Source organism: Rhincodon typus, chromosome 20 (genome assembly GCF_021869965.1).
Source record: "Rhincodon typus isolate 14 chromosome 20, sRhiTyp1.1, whole genome shotgun sequence".
In the NCBI taxonomy this organism is placed as follows: Eukaryota; Metazoa; Chordata; class Chondrichthyes; order Orectolobiformes; family Rhincodontidae; genus Rhincodon; species Rhincodon typus.
The window spans coordinates 48,110,129-48,131,737 of record NC_063351.1 but is presented as its reverse complement, the minus strand read 5'-3'; the positions used below and the strand labels follow the sequence as shown (position 1 = coordinate 48,131,737).

Here is a 21,609-nt window from a genome sequence, read left to right as displayed (position 1 = left end):
CAGATTTTCCAGCATCTGCAGTTCCTACTATCTCTGTAGCTAGGTGTAAGGAGTAAACGATAGGTGAGGATAGAGCCCAGAGAGAGAGAAAAGCACTTGGACAGACAATGGAGTGGATAACAATCTAGCTGGGAGGGTAAATAGCTGTTAGTGGGGACTGTTACACACAACCTATTGTTAGCCAGTAATAGCAGATTATGTGACAACAAGGCTTGATATGTGAGTTCTGAGGAAGGGTCACCGGACCCGAAACGTTAACACTGTTTTCTCCTTCACAGATGCTGCCAGACCTGCAGAGCTTTTCCAGCAACTTTGGTTTTGTTCTTGATATGTGGGGGTTGGAGTAAGGTCATGGGAGAGCTCAAGCCCTAAAGTTATTGAACTCGATATTGAATTGTGAAGGCTGCAGGGTCCCGAGGCAGAAAACGAGATGTTGTTCTTCCAGCTTGTGCTGAGCTTTGCTGGATCACTGCAGCAAGCCTGAGGCAGAGATGTTGGCCAGGGAACAGGGTGGTGTGTTGAAGTGGCAGGCAACTGGAAGTTCAGGGTCTTTTTTGTGGACAAAATGCCAGTGTTCTGTGAAGTGGTCACCCAGTCTATGCTTCGTTTCCCCAATGTAGAGGAGACCACATTGTGAGCAGTGAATGCAGTAGACGAGATTTGTGTGAAATGCAGGTAAAGAACTGCTTCACCTGGAAGATACTGAGGAGGGAGGAGAAAGAGGGACAGGTGTTACACCTTCTGAATTGCAGTTAAGTTGTGCAAATCAATATGGAGACCTCAAGTCACCTGATTCTAGCTCCTCCTATAAGGGGAGACATGCTTCAAGCATCCACCCTTGTCAAATCCCCTTCGGGCTTTTGAAAGCTTTAACAAAATCACCTCTTTTCTACGCTCCAATGGACTCAAGCACAGTGGCCTGACCAACCTATCCTCTCTAGTTCAATGGGCCTTTCCCAGAACTTGTGAAAAATCTCACCTCAGGTTTCCGCAAGAAGCTATTAGGTCAACAATCGGTTTGGATATTTAAATTTGTAAACGGAAACAACAAACTCAAAGGAGTATAAAAGGCATCTTGTGGTGTGGTCGTAATGTCCCTACCTCTGAACCAGGAGGCCCACGCTCAAGCCCCACCTGCTCCAGAGGTGTTTAATGACTTCTCCGCACAGGTATAGATTAGAAAATAACTAGAAGCTTCCAGAACAATGTTGGAGGACCACTCTACTTGTTTGCAGCCCGTCACTAACCTCGGTTTGATAACATCGGATTGTCGCTTCAAAATGCCAGCTTCCCCACCTCCTTCAAACCGATCATTACCATGGCAACAGAACTCTGGGAAGTACCGCTTATCACGTCCCTACTCCTGCCAAACAAGCTTGGGGAGTTGGGTATTTTGTTTAAAAACAAAGTTAACATTAACGAAGGAAAGTTGGCAGTTCAATATCCCAGCGTCCAAACCAAACAGTGGTTTAAAACAGGAAAAATGAGAAGGAATAGCATTGGCTGCAGCTATACGCTGTGTGGAACTCCGCCAATAATTTACAGAATCAATACAGCACAGCAGGAGGCCATTCAACCCTTCATATCAGTGCTAGGTTTCTCAAGCTTGGGTGGCATTGTCACCAACTGAGTAGCTCAGAATCTCGTTTAACACTACAGCTCCCACTGCAGAGATAAAGTACAGCAAGCAAAACTGCTGCTACAGAGTTGGAGGTGAAAATTGTTTCAGAGATAGTAGGAACTGCAGATGCTGGAGAATCTGAGATAACAAGGTGTAGAGCTGGATGAACACAGCAGGCCAAGCAGCAGAGGAGCAGGAAGGCTGACGTTTCGGGTCTGGAGGGCCAGACAGGATAACGACTGAGTCCAACACCTAACCACTAGGGTTATCCTGTGAAAAGAATCCATACTCTCCATCCCAACCTCCCCACAACCAAGCTGACACTCTAACTTAGCGCGACTCCTGCTGAGTGCAAAGACAAATAACTTGGACTTCTTGTTTTAGCCTGGCACGGTGGCTCAGTGGTTAGCACTGCTGCCTCACAGCACCAGGGACTTGGATCCAATTCCACCTTTGGGTGACTGTCAGCGTGGGTTTCCTCTGGGTGCTCCGGTTTCCTCCCACAACCCTTGGATGAGCAGGTTGGATGGATTGGCCATGCTGAAATGCCCACAGTGTCCAGGGATAGGTGGGTTAGCCATGGGAAATGCAGTGTTACAGGGATGGGATGGCACAGGTCTGGGTGGGATGCTTTTCAGAGGGTTGCTGTGGGCTGAATGGCCACACTGTAGGGATTCTATGTTTCTCTTTAGCAATGTTTAAGTTAGTACCGCTAAACAATTTTTTGTTAAAGCTGATAGTTGGCACTGGATTCTGTTCAAGGATAAGAGGTAGAAAAGAGAAGCACAAGCAGAAGGAAAAGTTGAGAATGAGGTAAGGATATTATAGGCTACAGAACCACAGAGGTGGATGAAGGTACAGATCAGGTGTGATAGAACAGGCTTAAGGGGCTGAGTGGCTTATTCCTATTCCTCATGTAAATGGAAAATAAGTAAGAGAGAAAGTAGAATGGAAAAATTGGAATGTGAATAGGTTGGAGAACTTAAAGCAGTAGTTACTTAAGGCCACCATAATCTGTTCAGACCATAGCCCTGCTCTCTCATTACAGAGATAACTAGTGGTGCTTTAATCTGAGGGTCACCACACCTCAGGGCACAGGAAGAGACTGAGGAGGAGAGTCCTTCATGGTAACCTCAGCCAATGTGGGAATTGAACCTGTGCTGTTAACATCAGTCGGCATTGCAAACCAGCCATCCAGCTAACCAAGCCCCCTTAAATGAATCAAACAATTTATCAAATGGGAGAAAGAATTTGCTGCAAAGTTAATCAATTGGTAGTTCAGCAAAAAAAAATTAACTGTAGAAAGAAGCCAGATTCCATTGAGCCACTTGTTGTCCCTTTTGATGATTGTACTGGGGACTGCATTTTTGAAATCAAACAAAGAAAGAAAAAAACATCTTGAATAAATTGTCCATCATTTGCATGTGATTGCCAGTAAAATCCCCTGCCACATTTCCTACTTCCAAGACATGCCTGTGAGGGACGAGGACAGATGGGGATAGAACACAGAACAGTACAGCACAGGAACTAGACCTTCAGCCCACAGTGTTGTGCCAAACATGATGCCAAATAAAACTAATCCCTCTGCCTGCCATTGATCCATATCCCTCCATTCCTTGAATATTCGTATGCCTATCTAAAAGTCCCTTAAATGCCCCTGTTGTATCTGCCTCCATCACCACCCCTGGCAGCGCATTCCAGACTCAAACTACTCTCTGCGTAAAAAAACTTGCCCCTCCCACCTGAAATGCATGCTCTCTCGTATCAGACATTACAAATCTGGGGAAAAGATTCTGACCATCAAACCTACTTATGCATCTCAATTTTATAAATTCTTACAAAGTCTCCCCTCAGTCTCTGCCGCTCCAGAGAAAACAGCCCAAGTTTTTCTAGCCTGTCCTTATGTCTCATGCCCTCTAATCCAGGTAGCATTTGGTAAACCTCTTCTGCACCCTCTCCAAAGCCTCCACATCCTTCCCGTCGCGTGGCATCAGAATTGAATGCAGTACTCTTAAGTGCGGCCTAACCAAAGTCTTACAAAGCTGCAACATGGCGAGAAGTGCAGAGGCACAGCTAGCACACACAATGTGTCCTGTGTTCACACAGCCCATTGTCACACCAGTGTGTGAATGGCAGTGTGTGCCCACCAGTGCAGGAGCAGTGCCTGTGCTGCTGGTGTTGGATCTGCCTCCCAGGACAGCGTTGGGCACTTCACCAACTCCCAAAAAAAACACTCCATTTTCCTCAGCCACTCACAGAGCCAACGCCACACCCTCAGGGATAGTAGAAACTGCCGATGCTGGAGTCTGAGATAACTAGGTGTGGCGCTGGAGGAACACAGCAGGCCAGGCGGCATCATACCCTGCTGGATAGACTGATCACAGCCAGGTCCAGGTAAGGCCCTGAGCCAAATGGAAAAACAGAGCAGGCTCCCACTTGTACCTGATTGTTGTTCGAGGACAGGGTCAGGTTCAGATACAAACACCATGTGACACACAAGCAGAAGTAGGCCATTCAGCCCATCAAATCTGGGTTGATAAATCCTCAAGTCCACTTTCCTCCCTTTACCCCATAACTCTCCGTTCCCTGGAATGAAATGGAGAGCTGCAGATGCTGGAAATCCAAAACAAACTATGTCAGACTCCAGCATCGGCAGTTCCTACTATCTCCGCCAGCATTCCTCACCTGACTGAGGGGAGGAATTTCTTCTCCTTTACTATTTAAACATTTGCCTATGTCAGCCTCGAAAGCCCTTTGCGGTAAAGAATTCCACATCCCCTCGGAGAAGAAATTCCTCCCCTCAGTCTTACAATGCGTGACCCTTATTCTGAGATTATACCCTCTGGTCCTGGACTTTTCAACAAGAAAAACCAATCTTTCCACATCTAGAAGTTTGAACCCAAAGAATTGTGTGTTTTAAGGCCACCTCTCATTTTTCTACATTCCAACAAGTACAGGCCCCATTCTACTCAACCTCAACACAGTCCATCCATACCTGGGATCAGCATAGTGAACCTTCTCTGGACTACCTCCAATGCCAGTATATCTTTCCTTGGATAACAGGTCCAAAGCTGTTTACAGCATTCCAGCTGTGGTCTGACTATAGCCTTGTATAGTTTCAGCAAAACCTCCCTACTCTTATACTCCATCCCCTTTGAAATAAAGGCCATTTTGCTTTCCCTATTACCCTCTGAACCTGGACATTAGCTTAAGATTCGTGGACAAGGATTCCCAAATTCAAATGCAGTTCTGAAGAAGGGTCACTGGACTCGAAACGTGAGCTCTGTTTCTCTCTCTCCACAGATGCTGCCAGACCCACTGAGTTTCTCCAGCAATTTCTGCTTTTGTTTCAGATCTCCAACATTTGCAGTACTTGGGACCAATGTCCCAGTGACTCAGTACCATCCTAAATGTTAGATCCTGATAGGATTTAGTGCAGAATGGGACCATAATCCTGTCATGTGCAATTTAAAGTAAGTTTGAGTAACACAGTGAAAGCAGTAAGGAACAACAGATTACATTTGTATGGCAGCTCAAACTAATGGAACTTTCCAAAGCAATTCCATGGATTGTCGTCAAATTAGAACAGACTCCAAATTAAAACAGAGCTCAGAAAGATCATTCCAAGTTTGGTCAGATGTGAATATGTTTTCAGCAGGAGGTGGCAGAGGGATTTTAGGAGGAAATCCCAGAGTCAAAGACCTAGACAGATAAAAGGATACAGTTCCCATTAGAAATGGGAATGCACAAAAGGGCCCAGAGTTGGAAGAACACAGAGTCTAAGGAATCAGAGCGTTTGAATGAATCCTAGAACCCCAACAGTGTAGAAACAGGCAATTTAGCCCCCATCGAGTCAACACTGCCTCTCCAAAGAGCATCCCACCACCACCCCTGTAACCCTGCATTTCACGTGATTAATCTACGTAGCCTGCACATCCCAGGACACTATAGGCAGTTTCCCATGGCCGATCCACCCTAACCTACACACCTTTGGACTGTGGGAGGAAACTGGAGCACCCAGAGGGAACCCACACAGACATGGGGAGAATGTGCAAACTCCACACAGACAGTCACCTGAGGGTGGAATTGAACCTAGGACCCTGCTGTTGTGAGGTGGCAATGCTAACCACTGAGCCACCATGCTGCCCATTAGGTAGGGAGCCAATGGTGGCCAGTTAAAACACAGAGAATAGGCAGACCTGGTGCTGGTTGCAATATGAGCAGCAGGGGTTTGAGGAGGACAAGTTTATGGAGGGCAAGAGAGTATTAGAGTTACAGATGATGGGCAGAAGCAGAGGAGGATGTTGTTAGAGGTGGAAACAGGTGATTCACCTTGAGAAGGCTATGGAATTGGAAGTTCAGCTCATGATCGAGGAGTTTGGATTAGCCCGAGATAGTGAGAGGGAGGCGGTGGAATTTGTTGTTGGAGAATGGAGTTTGTGGCAGAGGTCAAAGACAGTGGCTGTTGTCTTCCTCGTGCTTAACTGGGAAAAATCATGGCCTATCCAGGACTGGATTAGACAAACAACTGAAGAACACAGATAGCAGAGAGTCTGAGAAAAGGATAATGAAGTGGAGCTCCTGTGAATTAAGAGGGTTAAAGGTTAAAGACTTGGGGAGGGGAGGTAGCAGCTGGACTGGCAAAAGAATGCATTACAGACAATTCCCTTGCTACACCTTGATAGTAAAGAGTGAATCCTGTTGATATAGGCCCGTGCAGATGGGCAATAGATGGGGAAGAGGGCTATCACGGTCTACCATGTCGATAGAAGGATGAGGTGGGATAATGCACAATGGTCATGCTCACACCTTTTCATTAAGCCAGTCTCAAAGTGAAGCTTTACAATGATATATCTAATCTGATTGCATGAACTGACAACGAGACCAGAATCAGGTCACAAATTTAAACAAAGATAACGGCTGACATATAAACTGTAAAAGGAGATTTGTCCAAGAGTGCTCGGTCTTTCGATGTTAGCAGATGTAATTAAACAAGACTAGACATGATAAAAACAGAACAGATGTTCCCAGTGACTGGGAAGTCCAGAAACAGAGGTTGCAATTTAAGGATACGGAGGAGGGCTTTGAGGATGGAAATGGAGAGAAATGTCTTCACCCAGAGAGTGGGGAGCCTGTGGAATTCTCTGTCACAGAAAGTGGTTAAGACCAAAATGTTGAATGTTTTCAGGAAGGAGTTAGTATAGTTCTTAGGGCTAAAGAGATTAAAGACTATGGGGGGACAGCAGAGACCGGGGACTGAGTCAGATGTTCAGCCACGATCCTACCAAATGGTGCAGGAAGCTCGAAGAGCCGAACAGCTTACGGGTTTCTACGTTATTAAAATGGGACTGTCCTTTTGCCTGATAAATGCTAAAACATGCACTAGGTTTTGTTGTGCACTGTTTCAGTCAAGTGGTTAACCATGTTTACCAGAGGAAATTAGCGCCTTGTTACAGTGGCTAAAATAAAATGTTCTGACTTATCTTCCTGTGATGAGATACCTCCTCTCTGCCCCCTCAATGCTGAGACCGGCCTGACAGTCAATAAACCTGGGTATATTCAGCCTTATCCATTGCCACACACCGAAACTCACAAACTTCTCCACATTAGTTTTGCAGAAGTGGTTAGAATCTGTTCAGTCCAGTATATGTGTGCCAGCCCTCAGACAAAGTAATACTCAGTTCTCTCACAACTTCGTTCTCCTTTACCACCATCCCATTCCCTTCTGTAAACTCTTCCTGCAAATACGTACCAGCCCCAGTTTAAAAAAAATATTATTACTGAATCTGTCATATTGTCAACACTCACCATTCTTACAGAAAAAAATAATAATGCTTCATCATAATTCAGCAAGGTCAACCTTTCCTGCTCTTGGAAAATAGTAGAAAGCCTGTTTTTACAGCCAGAAAACAAAAATTGCATTGTCTGCATTCACAGATTTCAAAGCCACTCACTGCTGCAATTTTGCCAGTCGTTAATTTCAATTGTAAAAGGAAAATAGGCATTTTGCCATCATCCATTAAAAGTGGAATTTGCAGCAGTTTTTTTTGTTAAATAAAAACATCTTTTCTCAAAAGGAGTACTGAAGCTGTAATTCTGCTAAGTCAATATTACCTTTTCAGAGCAAGGTAGCAACACCACAGTTGGTGTTGCCAAGTCTGAATCCATCTCAATATCAAACCCCATCCCCTCGCTGTGGGATTTGGTTGCTCTTTGTGTATCCATCTCTATATTTGCATGTTGGTGCACATGCAAACACATACAAATCAACTTATACATATGTCACACTGTTAATATTACAGAATATCCCCTAGAAGTTTCATTGTTTTGGCACCAGGTCACACAAGGGGGATATGGGGGCAGGTGACCAACTGCCCGGTGAAGGTTGTAAGGAGGAGAGAGAGAACAGAGAGAGAGAGAGTGAAGGAAAGAGAAAAGAGATGCAGTGAGATTTCGGATAGGACTTGCAAAGTTTCGGGCCTGAAGGACGAAAAAACGAATGATGGAACGATGTTTTTTAATTCGTTCATTCACAGGATGTGGGTATCACTGGTTAGGTCAGTGTTTATTGCCCATTGTTAATCATTAACAATCAACCACATTGCTGTGGGTCTGGAGTCACATGTAGGCCAGACCAGGTAAGGATGGCAGTTTCCTTCCCTAAAGGACATTAGTGAACCAGCTGGCTTATGATTACATTCGATAATGGATTCACAGTCATCATTAGACCCTTAATTCTGGATTCTTATTGTATTCAAATTCCACCATCTGCCATGCTGTGATTTGAACCCAGGTCTCCAGAATGTTACCTGGGTCTCTGGATTAACAGTCAAGCAATAATGCCACAAAGCCATTGCCTCCCTCCTTATTAATTAATAGCAGGGACACTTAAGCATCCCTATTTAGAAGAACTGAAGAGATATAAGATATAAATAAAGGATATAAACTTTCTATTACATCTCACAGAATCCCTGAATACTGAGTGAATGAGAAATACAGTTACTGCTTTCCAAATGAACATTACAACCATGTGCCACAAAACAAGAATCCCACTACTTTGCAACATGAAGATCAATGATCAGTCCATCTCGCTTTTCAGCAATATAGTCAAGTAATTTTAAATTTATCAGCCATCAGTCAAAATCTAGCTGGGAAGTGCAGAGTAATGGGGTCATTGGTGAATGATGGGGTGTTGTAGACACAAAACACCATCCTTGGATTCACTTTCGAACAAAGATTTTGTGTGTAGCATCACCGGTCGATTTGCGCTCCTGATTTGTGGGCAAGCAAGATACTGTCCAGCTCCATAGCACAAATTAATGGCGCGGTAATATCGTACATGGCTAGAAAATTGGCAGCAGCAAAAAAAAAACTGCATGTGCTTGCCATCTGCTTGTGTTGTTGAGATTATTAAAGGGTGGTGGTAGGAGAGCTATAACTGAGCGAGAGCTAGATCAATGTTAATCAGTAAGTATCAGATTTATCATCCCTTAACGTGTGGGAAAGTCAAATAAAAGCCTCTTGCAAATCTTTGGCAAAACACTCAATAAAAGCACTGCTGTTTTCGTAACAGGGACACTTAATTGTCTGAAAGTCTTTTTCAGCTCAATGTTTACTTCCCGACTCAATGAATCTACCAGGTTGTGTAGGAGATCAGAAGAAAATTATCAGATGAAGAAGGCCATTCAGCCCATCTTGATGGATCAATTCAGCTGCTCCTTGCACCTCTGTTCAATAGACAGAATACCTGTGTCCCTACTGACAATTTGAATAGGGCAGGCTTTCCTACACCTGATGCCCAGCTCTGGTGTGAAGTGACTGTCACCCCATCCCAGACGTCAATAATGAATGCATCGCCCGTTGACAATGCGTCGCACTTGCCACCATAACATGGCACAATGTTTCTTTTCTTTTTAACTCCTTCAAGGGACATGGGCGTTGCTGGCTGGTCCAGCATTAATTACCCATCCCTAGTTGCCCTTGAGAAGGTGGTGGTGAGCTGCCTTCTTGAACCGCTGCTGTCCTCCTACTGTGGTCCACATAGACCCACAATGCCCTTAGGGAGGGAATTGCAGGATTTTGAGCCAGCGACACCAAAGGAACGACGATATATTTCCAAGTCAGGGCGGAGAGTGGCTTGGAGGGGAACTTGCAGGGGGTGGTATTCCCATATGTCTGCTGCCCTTGTCCTTCTAGATGGAAGTGGTCGTGGGTTTGGAAGGTGCTGTCTGAGGATCTTTGGTGAATTTCTGCAGTGCATCTTGTAGATAGTACACACTGCTGCTCCTGAGTGTCGGTGGTGGAGGGAGTGGATGCTTGTGGATGTGGTGCCAATCAAGTGGGGGCTGCTTTGTCCTGGATGGTGTCAAGTTTCTTGAGTGTTGTTGGGGCTGCACTCATCCAGGCAAGTGGGGAGTATTCCATCACAATCCTGACTTGTGCCAATCAGAATTAGTTGATCAGTAATCAGGGCAGGTAGGGCTTATAAAGTCATGCTGCACGAAAACAGACCCATCTCGTCCATGCTGACCAGGTTTCCTAAACTGAACTAGTCCCATTTGCCTGCATTTGGCCCATATCCCTCCAAACCTTTCCTATCCATGTACCTGTCCAAATGTGTTTTAAATGTTGTAATTATACTCACTTTTATCTCTTCTTCTGGCGGTTCATTCCACATATGCACCTACCTCTGTGTAAAAGATAGTTGCCCCTCAGGTCCCTTTTAAATCTTTCCCCTCTCACCTTAAACCTATGCCCTCTAGTTTTGGACTCCCTACCCTGGGGAAAATGTGACGCCACTGTTTAAAAAGGGAAGTAGACAAAAGATGGGGAATTATAGACCAGTTAGCTTAACCTCTGTAGTGGGGAAGATGCTTGAGTCTATTATCAAGGAAGAAATAGCAAGGCATCTTGATAGAAATTGTCCCATTGGGCAGACGCAGCATGGGTTCATGAAGGGCAGGTCATGCTTGACAAATCTTTTGGAATTCTATGAAGACATTACGAGCGAGATGGACAACGGGGACCCAGTGGATGTGGTGTACCTAGACTTCCAAAAGGCCTTCGACAAGGTGCCGCACAAGAGGCTACTGCATAAGATAAGGATGCATGGCTTAAGGGTAAAGTATTAGCATGGATAGAGGATTGGTTGACTAACAGGAAGCAAAGAGTGGGATAAATGAGTGCTATTCTAGCTGGCAGTCAGTGCCTCAGGGATCGGTGTTGGGACCGCAATTATTTACAATTTATATAGATGCTTTGGAGTTGTAGGGTGTAGGGTGTCAAAGTTTGCAGATGACACTAAGATGAGTGGCAAAGCAAAGTGTGCAGAGGACTGTGAAACTTTGCAGAGGAACATAGATACATTGAGTGAGTGGGCAAAGGTCTGGCAGATGGAATACAATGTAAATAAATGTGAAGTCATACATTTTGGTAGGAGTAATAGTAAAAAGGATTATTACTTGAATGGTAAAAAGTTGCAGCATGCTGCTATGCAGAGGGACCTGGGTGTCCTTGTGCATGAATCACAGAAGGTAGGTCTGCAGGTACAACAAGTAATTAGGAAGGCAAATGGAATTTTGTCCTTCATTGCTAAAGGGATTGAAATAAAAAGCAGAGAGGTTATGTTGCAGCTGTACAGGGTCCTGGTGAGGCCACACCTGGAGTACTGTGTGCAGTTTTGGTCTCCTTACTTGAGAAAGGATGTACTGGCACTGGAGGGGGTGCAAAGGAGGTTCACTAGGTTGATTCCAGAGTTGAGGGGGTTGGCTTATGAGGAGAGACTGAGTAGATTGGGATTATATTCATTGGAATTCAGAAGATTGAGGGGGAATCTTATAGAAACATATAAAATTATGAAGGGAATAGATAAGATAGAAGTAGAGAGGATGTTTCCACTAGCAGGTGAAGCTAGGACAAGAGGGCATAGCCTCAAGATTAGAGGGAGCAGATTTAGGACTGAACTGAGAAGGAATTTCTTCACCCAGAGGGTTGTTAATCTATGGAATTCCTTGCCCAGTGAAGTAGTTGACGCTACTTCAGTAAACGCTTTTAAAAAAAAGGTAGATTTTTTTTGAACAATAAAGGAATTAAGGGATACGGTGAGAACGCGGGTAAGTGGATCTGAGTCCACGAAAGGATCAGCCATGATCTTATTGAATGGCGGAGCAGGCTCGAAGGGCTAGACGGCCTACTCCTGCTCCTAGTTCTTGTGTTGTGAAAAAGACCTTGGCTATTGACCCTATCTATGCTCCTCATGATTTTGTAAACCTCTATAAGGTCACCCCTCAGCCTCCTACGCTCCAAGGAAAAAAAGTCCCAGCCTATCCAACTCTCCTGGAATACCACCCCCCAACCCCGGTCTCGGTAACATCCTGGTAAATCTTTTCAGAGTACTCTCCACTTTAATAACATCCTTCCCATAGCAGGGCAACCAGAACAGTATGCAGTACTCCAGAAAAGGCCTCACCAATGTCTTGTTCAGTTAGGCTTCCAAAGACAGAGGAGTAGAACAAGATATGAAAACACCATAGATTTTTAACAATTTGATTTGATATTCTCCTTTCTCGCCTTATGTCCTTAGGTAATCCCAATGGAATCTTGCAACGCAGCCTAGGAGAGTCTAAACAATCTCATACATCAATGTGTCCTCCATTACATTGAAAAGAGGAAAGATGTGACAAATCCTGAGCTAATGTTGAAGCAGTTGTAGTCCATTCAGACCATCACATCTGCAGCAGCTTTCTGTATGTACAGCTAGTACCACTCTCTCCCCAGAGACCGAACTGTGTGTTTTAATTCCAGTGCACTGGCCATGCGAAACTGCCCATAGTGTCCAGGGATGTGTTGGTTAGATGGATTGGCAACGGCAAATGCGGAGATATGGGGTAGAGTTGGGATCTGGGTTGCTCTTTGGTAGGTTAGTGCAGACCTGATGGGCTGAATGGCCTCTTTCCACACTGTAGAGATTCTCTGAAACTCCAATACTCTTTTAAACACTAGAGTTGACTCTACCTCCACAGACTCTTGTTCAATGCATTCCAGATCTTAACTGCACAGTCCATCAAACACAGCCTGCCCCCTGTCCCCACTGGTTTTCAGTTTATGTCAGTGTCCTCTGCTTTGCAATCTTTCCCTGAATGGCAACAGTTTCTGCCCATGTCCTTCACCTGAACCCTTCATTATTTTGAGCACCTCAATCAAATCTCTTCTCAACCTTCTCTGCCCCCATGCTGAATAACTCCAGCTTCTATCTAGCTACTGAACTGACATTCTCCAATTCCCCTTTCTTTTCTGCTTTCTTTCTAAAGCAATTACATCGATTCTCCCTAAAATACATGGGCCAATACTCTGGTTGGGGCCAAAACAGTGTTTTATCAGGGTCATCATAACTTCTTTGCTTTACACTCTCTGCACTTCTTGTAAAGCTCAGAATTCCAAATCTCCTCTAAGCCACGTTGAAGAGCTGCTTGACAATGATAATGACAATGATAAAGGAACCATGTTTTATATTCCATGTTGCCATTCCATATTCTTCCTAGTACAATGCCTCTTCATACTTCTGGGAACTAGATTTGATTTGATTTGATTTGATATGATTTATTACTGTCACATGTAACTAGGTACAGTGAAAAGTTTTGCTTTGCGTGCAGTACAGGCAGATCATACCATACAAAGTGCATTAGGGTAACAGAACAGAGCAAGGAATACAATGTCACAGCTGCAGAGAAGGTGCACAAAGTGCAAGATTAGCATTAAGTTTAAAATTCGAGAGGTCCGTTCAGAAGTCTAATAGCAGCAGGGAAGAAGCTGTCCTTGAATCTGTTTAAGCTTTCGGACTTTTCTGCCCAACAGAAGATGTTGGAAGGGATTGTAACCGGGCTGGGAGGGATCTTTGATTGTGTTGGCTGTCTTTCTGCAGCAAGAAGTGTGAATGGTATCAGTGGGATCCAAATTGTATCTGTTCATATCACCAGGACTGTCCAGCTGCTTGAAGGTTACCTCAAGACATCGACAAGCCAATGAGTAGAGATGGGTTTTGATACAGCGTAGGATATGTCACTGTTTTTGTTGTCAAGAAGTAACCAAACTGCGTCAAATGTCTTTTCATTAATGTGATATTGTTTTTAAACTTCAAGACTAGAGTGGGAACAAGGACTCATTTAATGTTCAATTAAATCGACTCTGCTCAGTCATAGAAATGCGCACTTTTGGCACAGTGGTTAACACACCCACACTCAGAACCAGAAACTCCAGGTTCAAGTCCCACTTCAGGACAGAGAACAAATCATGAAATAATGACATATGTAAAAAGGGCAGCTCAATAATCATTTTATCAATGTGTATATGGGGAAAATCAAACTGATAACAGTTAACATGTGAAAGAATTTATAGAGTGCATTTGGGGCAGTTTCCTAGAATAATATGTTGTGGATCCAACTAGGGGTCAGGCTATTGTAGATTTGGTAATGTGCAATGAGGCAGCTTCAATACATGATCCCCTAGGGAGCAGTGACCATAACATGGTAGAATTGTATTGTACTTAAATAGGTGTAATTTCACAGGAATGAGCGCAGAGCCAGTTGGAGTGGATTGGGAAAGGGATTTAGCAGCAAAAACAACTGAGGACCAATGGCAGATGTTTAAGAAAATCCTTCATGACCTACAAAGATATATCACTGTTGAGGAAGAAGTTCGGGAAGGGGATAAGCCATCTATGTAAAATCAAGAACATTAAGGGTAGTGTCAAATTGAAAGAAAAAAAACATTTACAAATGTGGCAAAGATTAGTGGGAAATCAAAGGATCAGAAAAGCTTTAAAAAACCAACAAACAATGATCAAAAAATAAATAAAGTGGGAGAATATAAATTGAGGTCAAACTAGCAAATAATATAAAAACAAACAGCAAGAGCTTTTTTAAATATATAAAAAAAGAGAGGCCAAAGTGAACGTTTAGAGAATGAGGCTGGGAAAATAATAATGGCAACCAGGGAACAGCAGAGGCGTGAACAAATATTTTGCAGTCTTCATAGTAAATTTATTTTAGTACTTTTGGAATGCTATTAATCAAGTAACTAAACCAAGTAAACAAATACATACAATTATTATCACTTCAAAAAAAAAAGTACCAGGGGAACTAATGAGGAAAAAGGTCAATAAATGCCCTGGACCTAATGAGTTGCATCCTAGGATTGTAAAAGAAGAGACAGCAGATGCACTGATAGTAAAGTTCCAGAAACCCCCAGTTTGTGGATAAATTGCACAGTATCAGAAAACAACCAACACCCTAATTCAATAAGGACAGGACACCAAAACAAAGGGACAAAAAAAAATCATGAGGGGTATAGATAAGGTGAATGGCAGGTGTCTTTTCCCTGGATGGGGAATTTCAAGACTAGGGGCATATTTTTAAGGTGAAAGGACAAATATTTTAAAAGTACATGAGAGGCAAGTTTTTCTTTTATTGTACAGAGTGTTTCATGTGCGGAATGAACTTCCAGAGGAAGTGGAGGATACTGGCACAGTTACAGTGTTTAAAAGACATTTGGACAAATTCATGAATAAGAAATGTTTGCCAAACATAGGTAAACGAGGCTAGATTAATTTAGGGTATCTGGTTGGTGCGGATGTGTTGGACTTAAGGGTCTGTTTCAGTGTTGTATGTCTCTATGACTCTATGTGGAACTAGTTCAGTTTGGGAACATGGTTGGCATGGACTGGTTGGACCAGCAAGTCTGTTTCTATCCTGTATGACTCTATGACTGTTACTTTAGACAAATTAGCCAACATCTGACATTGGGAAGATTATCAAAAACTACTGAGGCATCTTGATCACATGGGGGAAGTGGGCTGAGGATTGGTGAATGCAATTCAATACAGATAAGTGCGAGGTAATACACTTTGGAAAGTCAAACCAAGGTAGGACTTATACAGTAAATGGTAAGGTCCTGAGAAGTGTTGTGGAAGAGAGGGACCTAGGAGTACAAGTACATAGTTTGTTGAAAGTGGTGTCACAGGTGGACAGGGTGGTGAAGAAGGCATTTAGCATGCTGGCCTTCATCGGTCAAGGCATTGAGTATAGGAGCTGGGACGTTATGTTACAGTTGTATAAGTCATTGGTGAGGCCACACTTGGAGAATTGTGTACAGTTTTGGTCACCCAGTTATAGGAAAGACATAATTAAACTGGAAAGTTTGCAAAGAAGATTTACCAGGATGTTGTCAGGACTAGTAGGCTCGGTTTATAGGGAGAAGTTGGCCAGGAAAGGACTTTATTCCTTGGAACATAGGAAAATAAGGGGTGACCTTATTGAGGTGTATAAAATCATGAGGGGCATAGACAGGATGAATGCAAAGAGTCTTTTTCCCAGGGATGAGGAATTGAAAACTAGATGGTATAGGTTTAAGGTGAGAGGGGAAAGATTTAAGAAGGACCTGAGGGGCAACTTCTTCACGCAGAGAGTGGTGCGTATATGGAGCGGGCCGCCAGAGAAAGTGGTTGAGGCAGGTACAATAGCAACATTTAAAGACTATTTGGATAGGTACATGGATGGGAAGGGTTTGGAGGGATATGGACCAAATGCAGAAAATTGAAACTAGCTGAGTGGGCACCATGGTAAGCAAGACCAGTTTGGGCCAAAGGGCCTGTTTCCATGCTGTATTACTCTATGACTCCATATAACAAGAAACAAACAAATTATTTGTTCATTTCATCTGCCATTTCCTAATTATCTACCATTAACTCTATGCTGATCAATGTAGTATATTCCAAAGTTTAAGTCTTATAGGCGGCACGGTGGCTCAGTGGTTAGCACTGCTACCTCATCGCACCAGGGACCCAGGTTTGATTCCACCCTCAGGCAACTGTCTGTGTGGGTTTCCTCTGGGTGCTCTGGTTTCCTCCCACAGTCCAAAGATGTGCAGGCTAGGTGAATTGGCCATGCTAAATTGCCCATAGTGTCCAGGGATGTGCAGTTTAGGTGAATTGGTTGTGCTTAAAAAAAAATTGCCGGGTATTGTGCAGATTAAATGGGGTTACCCATGGTAAAAACCTTGTTCTTCCATTTTCTGTAGGCGAAATGAAATGATGAAACGTTGGGCATGGAATGTGGAAAAGTGTATAAAAGTATAGCTGGTGTTTAGCATTCAGCTGAAAAGGCTTCTGGTGCTTCCAACAAATTATTTTCAAACTCTGTGTAGACCTGACAAGACTGGTGTATTCCTAAAGATTGAATCAAATCACCTTTTCTCTTCAACCACAACTCAGCTCAGCTATAACGTAACTGAATGACAGATTTAGCATGATGGACTGAATGGTTTAATCCTGTTTCTGCTCTGCGTCGCAATCAAAATTGCTGTTGAACTTCAAAAGTATTTATAAATGTCAGCTCATAATCAGAGCCAACCTGTCTATGGGAGGTTAAACTTGCCTCTATAGTCTCTGTTTACTTAGTGACAAGGAGGCTTTGTTATTTTAAAAAGGGACACCTTAACAGCATTGCACAATATAATGCTCAACACCAGGAGGAGGTACTTACACTGATTATACACGATCTCATCTCAAAACATCTTCAAACAATTATTACATAGGCAAGCATGGTAGCTATTCTACACAACGATACTACAAGCAGCAATGCATTGGATGATCAGTTAATCTTTTCTGGCAGCAATATTTCAATGAGGAACGTTGGAAGAATTAAAGTTTCCTTCTCTGAATAGTGCTCTGGGATTATTAATGTCAGCCTGAACCACAACATTTTCAGACTCGGTTTCGTGAATTGCCATTTCCAAATTCTCAGTTTAGATTAATTTGCTAATTAAACTAACAGCCCATCCCCCTTACATGAGGGCACGTCAAAAGTACAAGAAAGGAGTGGCAGAATGGTGAAATGCAGACCAGGTATCCTGCATCAGTAGGAGGAACAAGTTTAGCATATATTACTAGCGCAAGGTCAGAAGTCACATGACACCAGGTTATAGTACAACAGGTTTATTTGAAATCACAAGCTTTTGGATTTCAGGAAAACCTGTATGACTATAACCTGGCATCGCATGATTTCTGAATTTGTCCACCCCATTACCTCCATATCTTTACTAAAGGCAGTTAAACATTTAGGGGAAATAAACCAGTATAATTAGATGGACGTATGGTTTTATGAAAGTAAAGTTTTGTAGCACGAATCTACAAGAGATTGTTCAGGATATAACTAAAAGGGCGGATATGGGAGAACCAGTCAATGTTATATATTTTTCAGAAGGTATTCAATAACAACCACACAAATGGTTGCTATTCTGCCTTGGTGTTCCTTACCTAGAACCAAATGCAAGTCACCATAGTCCTACTAGGCCTGTTGGCATCTCACTGGGGGTGGTTTAACCCGAGGGTCACCATGCCTCAGGCAAGGGGAGAGGTTGAGAAGGAGAGTCCTTCATGGTAACCTCAGCTGGTGAGAGAACTGAACCCATACTGTTGGCATCACAAACCAGCTGGTGTCCAGCCAACTGAACTAACCAACCTCCAACTTATTCACAACAACAAAAACAAAGTTGCTGGAAAAGCTCAGCAGGTCTGGCAGCATCTGTGAAGAAAAGATCAGAGTTAACGTTTCGGGTCCGGTGACCCTTCCTCAGAACTGTTGGTTTTTATTTAGTCTCCAACGCATTAACATAGATTGAGGATTGGTTAAAGGACAGAAAACAGACAGTAGGAATAAATGGATCATTTTCAGGGTGGCAGGATGTAACTACTGGGGCGCGAGGATCATTGTTTGGGTCTTAGCTATTTAACCATACAACCTACACAAGGGACCAAATATAATTTTGCTGATAATATAAAGGCTTAATTATATGATGTTTGCTAATAAAATGAAGCTAGCTGGGTAGGAAGCGATGTGCAAGACACAAAAAGGCTGCAGTGGGATAGTGACAGGATTATTCCACAAGGCAGTGGCAGATGGGGTATAATCCGGGAAAAGGCGAATTCTCTAGCTTGGTAGTAGGAATGAAGGAGCAGCAAATTTTTGAAACAGAGTAGTAAATGTTGATCTGAGAGGGATTTGGAGATCCTTTTACATGAGTCATAGAACATTAGCATGCAGGCAACTGGAAAGCTGAACTGTTTGCTTTCTCTTCATAGGAATTGGAATATTATATTACAATCCCTATAGTTTGAAAGCAGGCCATTCAGCCCATCAAGTCCATACCTACCCTCAAAAGAGCATTCCACCCAAACCCCTGAAACCCTGCATTTCCCATGGCCAATTCACTTAACCTACACATCCCTGGACACTATGGGCAATTTAGCATGGTCAATCCACCTAGCCTGCACATCTTTGGACTGTGGGAGGAAACCAGAGCACCCGGAGGAAACCAGAGCACCCAGAGGAAACGCATGCAGACACGGGGAGCATGTGCAAACTTCACACAGACAGTCGCCCGAGGGTGGAATTGAACCTGGGTCCCTGGGGCAGCAGTGCTAACCACTGAGCCACTATGCCACCCCAAGTAACAGTAAGAACATCTTGCTCCAATTATATACAGTGGTAAAAGCCTATACCTGGAAGTACAAGGTACAGTTTTGGTCAACTTACCTAAGAGGGATACGCTTGCATTGGAGTGGATGCAAAGGTTCAACAGATTGATGCCTGGGACAAGAGTGCTGGGCTATGAGGAACAATCAAGTTAGTTTGGGCCTGTATATTCCCATGTTTAATAAAGAAGCAGTGATCCTGAGATACTGTTTCTCCCGCCTGGAAAGTCTGAAGCTACAGATCATAGTCTTAAGATAAGGAGTCAGCTATCTAGGGCTGAGGTGTGGGAAGGATTTAGAGGGTTGCAAGTATTTGAAAGTCTGGATCCTGTAAGCTGTGGACAAATGATATAGTCTTTGGGACATGAGCATTAGGGGATAAAAGAGGTTTGGCAGAAATGGGGCAGGAAAATTGAGCTGTGGGGAACATTCGGCAAGAAACTTATCGGCCTTACAGACTCAGGCACATATGGTCTGCTCCTATTTATGTACATTTCATTTGTATAGCACCTTTCACAACCAGTGGGCATTCTCAGAAGCACTGTATGCAATTAAAGTACTCCTCTCGCAGTTATTGTTGTATTAAGGTAATGTGGCACCCAAATGACAGTGTGATAATGACCAGATAATCCGATATAAGGCATGAACATTGGCCAGGACACTGGTGAACACGGCCTTGTTGTTGTTCGAAATCTGCCTCAATCCTTTACTGTCCATCTGAGAGGGCAGGCGGTACCATAGCTCAATGTCTCATCCAAACATTGGCACCCGAGCGTTGGTCTCGACTGTGGCATCCTGCAGGGATACTCGAACCCTCAATTTTGTGACTCAAGAGTGTGAGAGTCACCCACTGTGCCCCAGCTGACACACACATATAGGAGAGGCAGTCAATTCATACCAACTTCTTTAGATTTGACGAATATTAACAGGCACCTCCCAACCTGCAAACATCTCAGCAATAAACAAGTCCCTCTGATTTAATGAGGGGTGCAGCAATTAAAAATGTTTTCAAACTGCAAGGGGTAGGGGATGTGGTCAGACCACCTTGAACACAGCTCCCCCACCCCCGAGACCAAAGGCCAATAAAAAAAGGCTGCTGTTATACAGAGACCGACATCAAGAATATCTGTACATTTCCACTTTACAGGAAACATTACCCAGAAATGTACACCAAGGTCTTTCCCTTCACGTCTGGGGGATTAAAGTCTACCACAACAGCACCAAACACATTATTAATAACGCAGATTCAATTTACTCGCCAGTTTCGTGTTTTATGTATTAAGTTATTACCGGAAGAAAAAGAAAACACGACCAGCAAAAACAAAAATTTAGAAATTTATGTAGGAGCTAAAAACATAACCTTGGAATCCAGCTCAGCAGAAACTCTCAACAGAAAGAGAAAAAACGTGTTTCTTTCTTGTTTTTCAACAAAGAGTTTATTCTGTACCTCTGGAAATTTCTCTCTCTCCTCTTCAGGGGTGAGAATCTAGCCAGGAGCATGTTAGCAGTGGTCTGAAAGCAAAACTGCCCCTCAGATTACACACCACGCCAACCAAGCAATTAAGAGACTCCATTCCAGCAGAAATAAACTGGGCTTGGAGAGAGATAATGAACTTTTACTCTAGGTCTTGTACAACAATATAAGTAGGCTTGACTAATGCATATGATTGTTAAATAGCTGTTTCTCCCAGTTCCAGGATAATTGTCATTTCTCTCTCACTCTCTCTCTCTCTTCCCCACAGACACATATCAGGGCCTGGAGGGAGAATTGGGTAGTTTTACAACAGAGAAAACAACAAGCAGTATCGACCCGTACTTAAACCACACTCACCGTCTATCGACTCGCCCTCTCCCCCACTTTCAGTTGCGATCCAACGAGCCGCTTTCAAAGTCAGTTCAAATTTCTCTCTCTCTCCCCCTCTCTCCTGTGTTCCCCTCTCTCTAGCCCCACACATTTACTCCGCTAGAGCCAGCCAGCATGTTTCTGTTTGCACACACAGAGTGGGGAGAAAAAGGGCCGATGACAAACACGTAGAACTTCCTCAGTTCCCTTTTGCATCTGTCAGTAACAGCATTTGCTTGTCAGAGTCCAACCCCTTTTTCCTCTGGAAGGGGAGGGCAGGGGAGGGATATTGGAGAAACCTGATAGCTGCTGCCTTGGGAAATTATCAGTCATGATCAGTCTGTGCTTCCTTAAGCGCCTGGATCCCTGAAACCTGTGGTTCTGTTCTGCTTTGGTTCAGTTGCTGAATCCCACCCTCTGTTTCATGTTCAAAACTTGACACATCAACATTAAGGAGTTTGCAATAATGGAGACTGAATCCAACGTTTTAAAAAAAATGCTGAAACGAAGATGATTCTTTTCAAACAATAAATAAATACGTCAGCTTTTTTCCCTTCACTTGGCCCTAACAGATTGACCCACAACTGTTTATTTCTCCTACCTCAGTGGCGAGATGTT

At 43.5% G+C, this 21,609-nt stretch overlaps 1 protein-coding gene across 1 annotated transcript in view; it reads right to left on the bottom strand.

Annotated features, from left to right (window-relative positions):
• The window catches only part of lzts2a (leucine zipper, putative tumor suppressor 2a), a 179,309-nt gene extending 158,078 nt beyond the window's left edge, over positions 1–21,231 (bottom strand). Inside the window, exon 1 of the mRNA XM_048609087.1 lies at positions 20,980–21,231. The gene's annotated coding sequence lies outside the window, so the exon portion shown is untranslated. The remainder of the gene's footprint in view (positions 1–20,979) is intronic.
• Between the last annotated feature and the right edge of the window lie 378 nt (positions 21,232–21,609).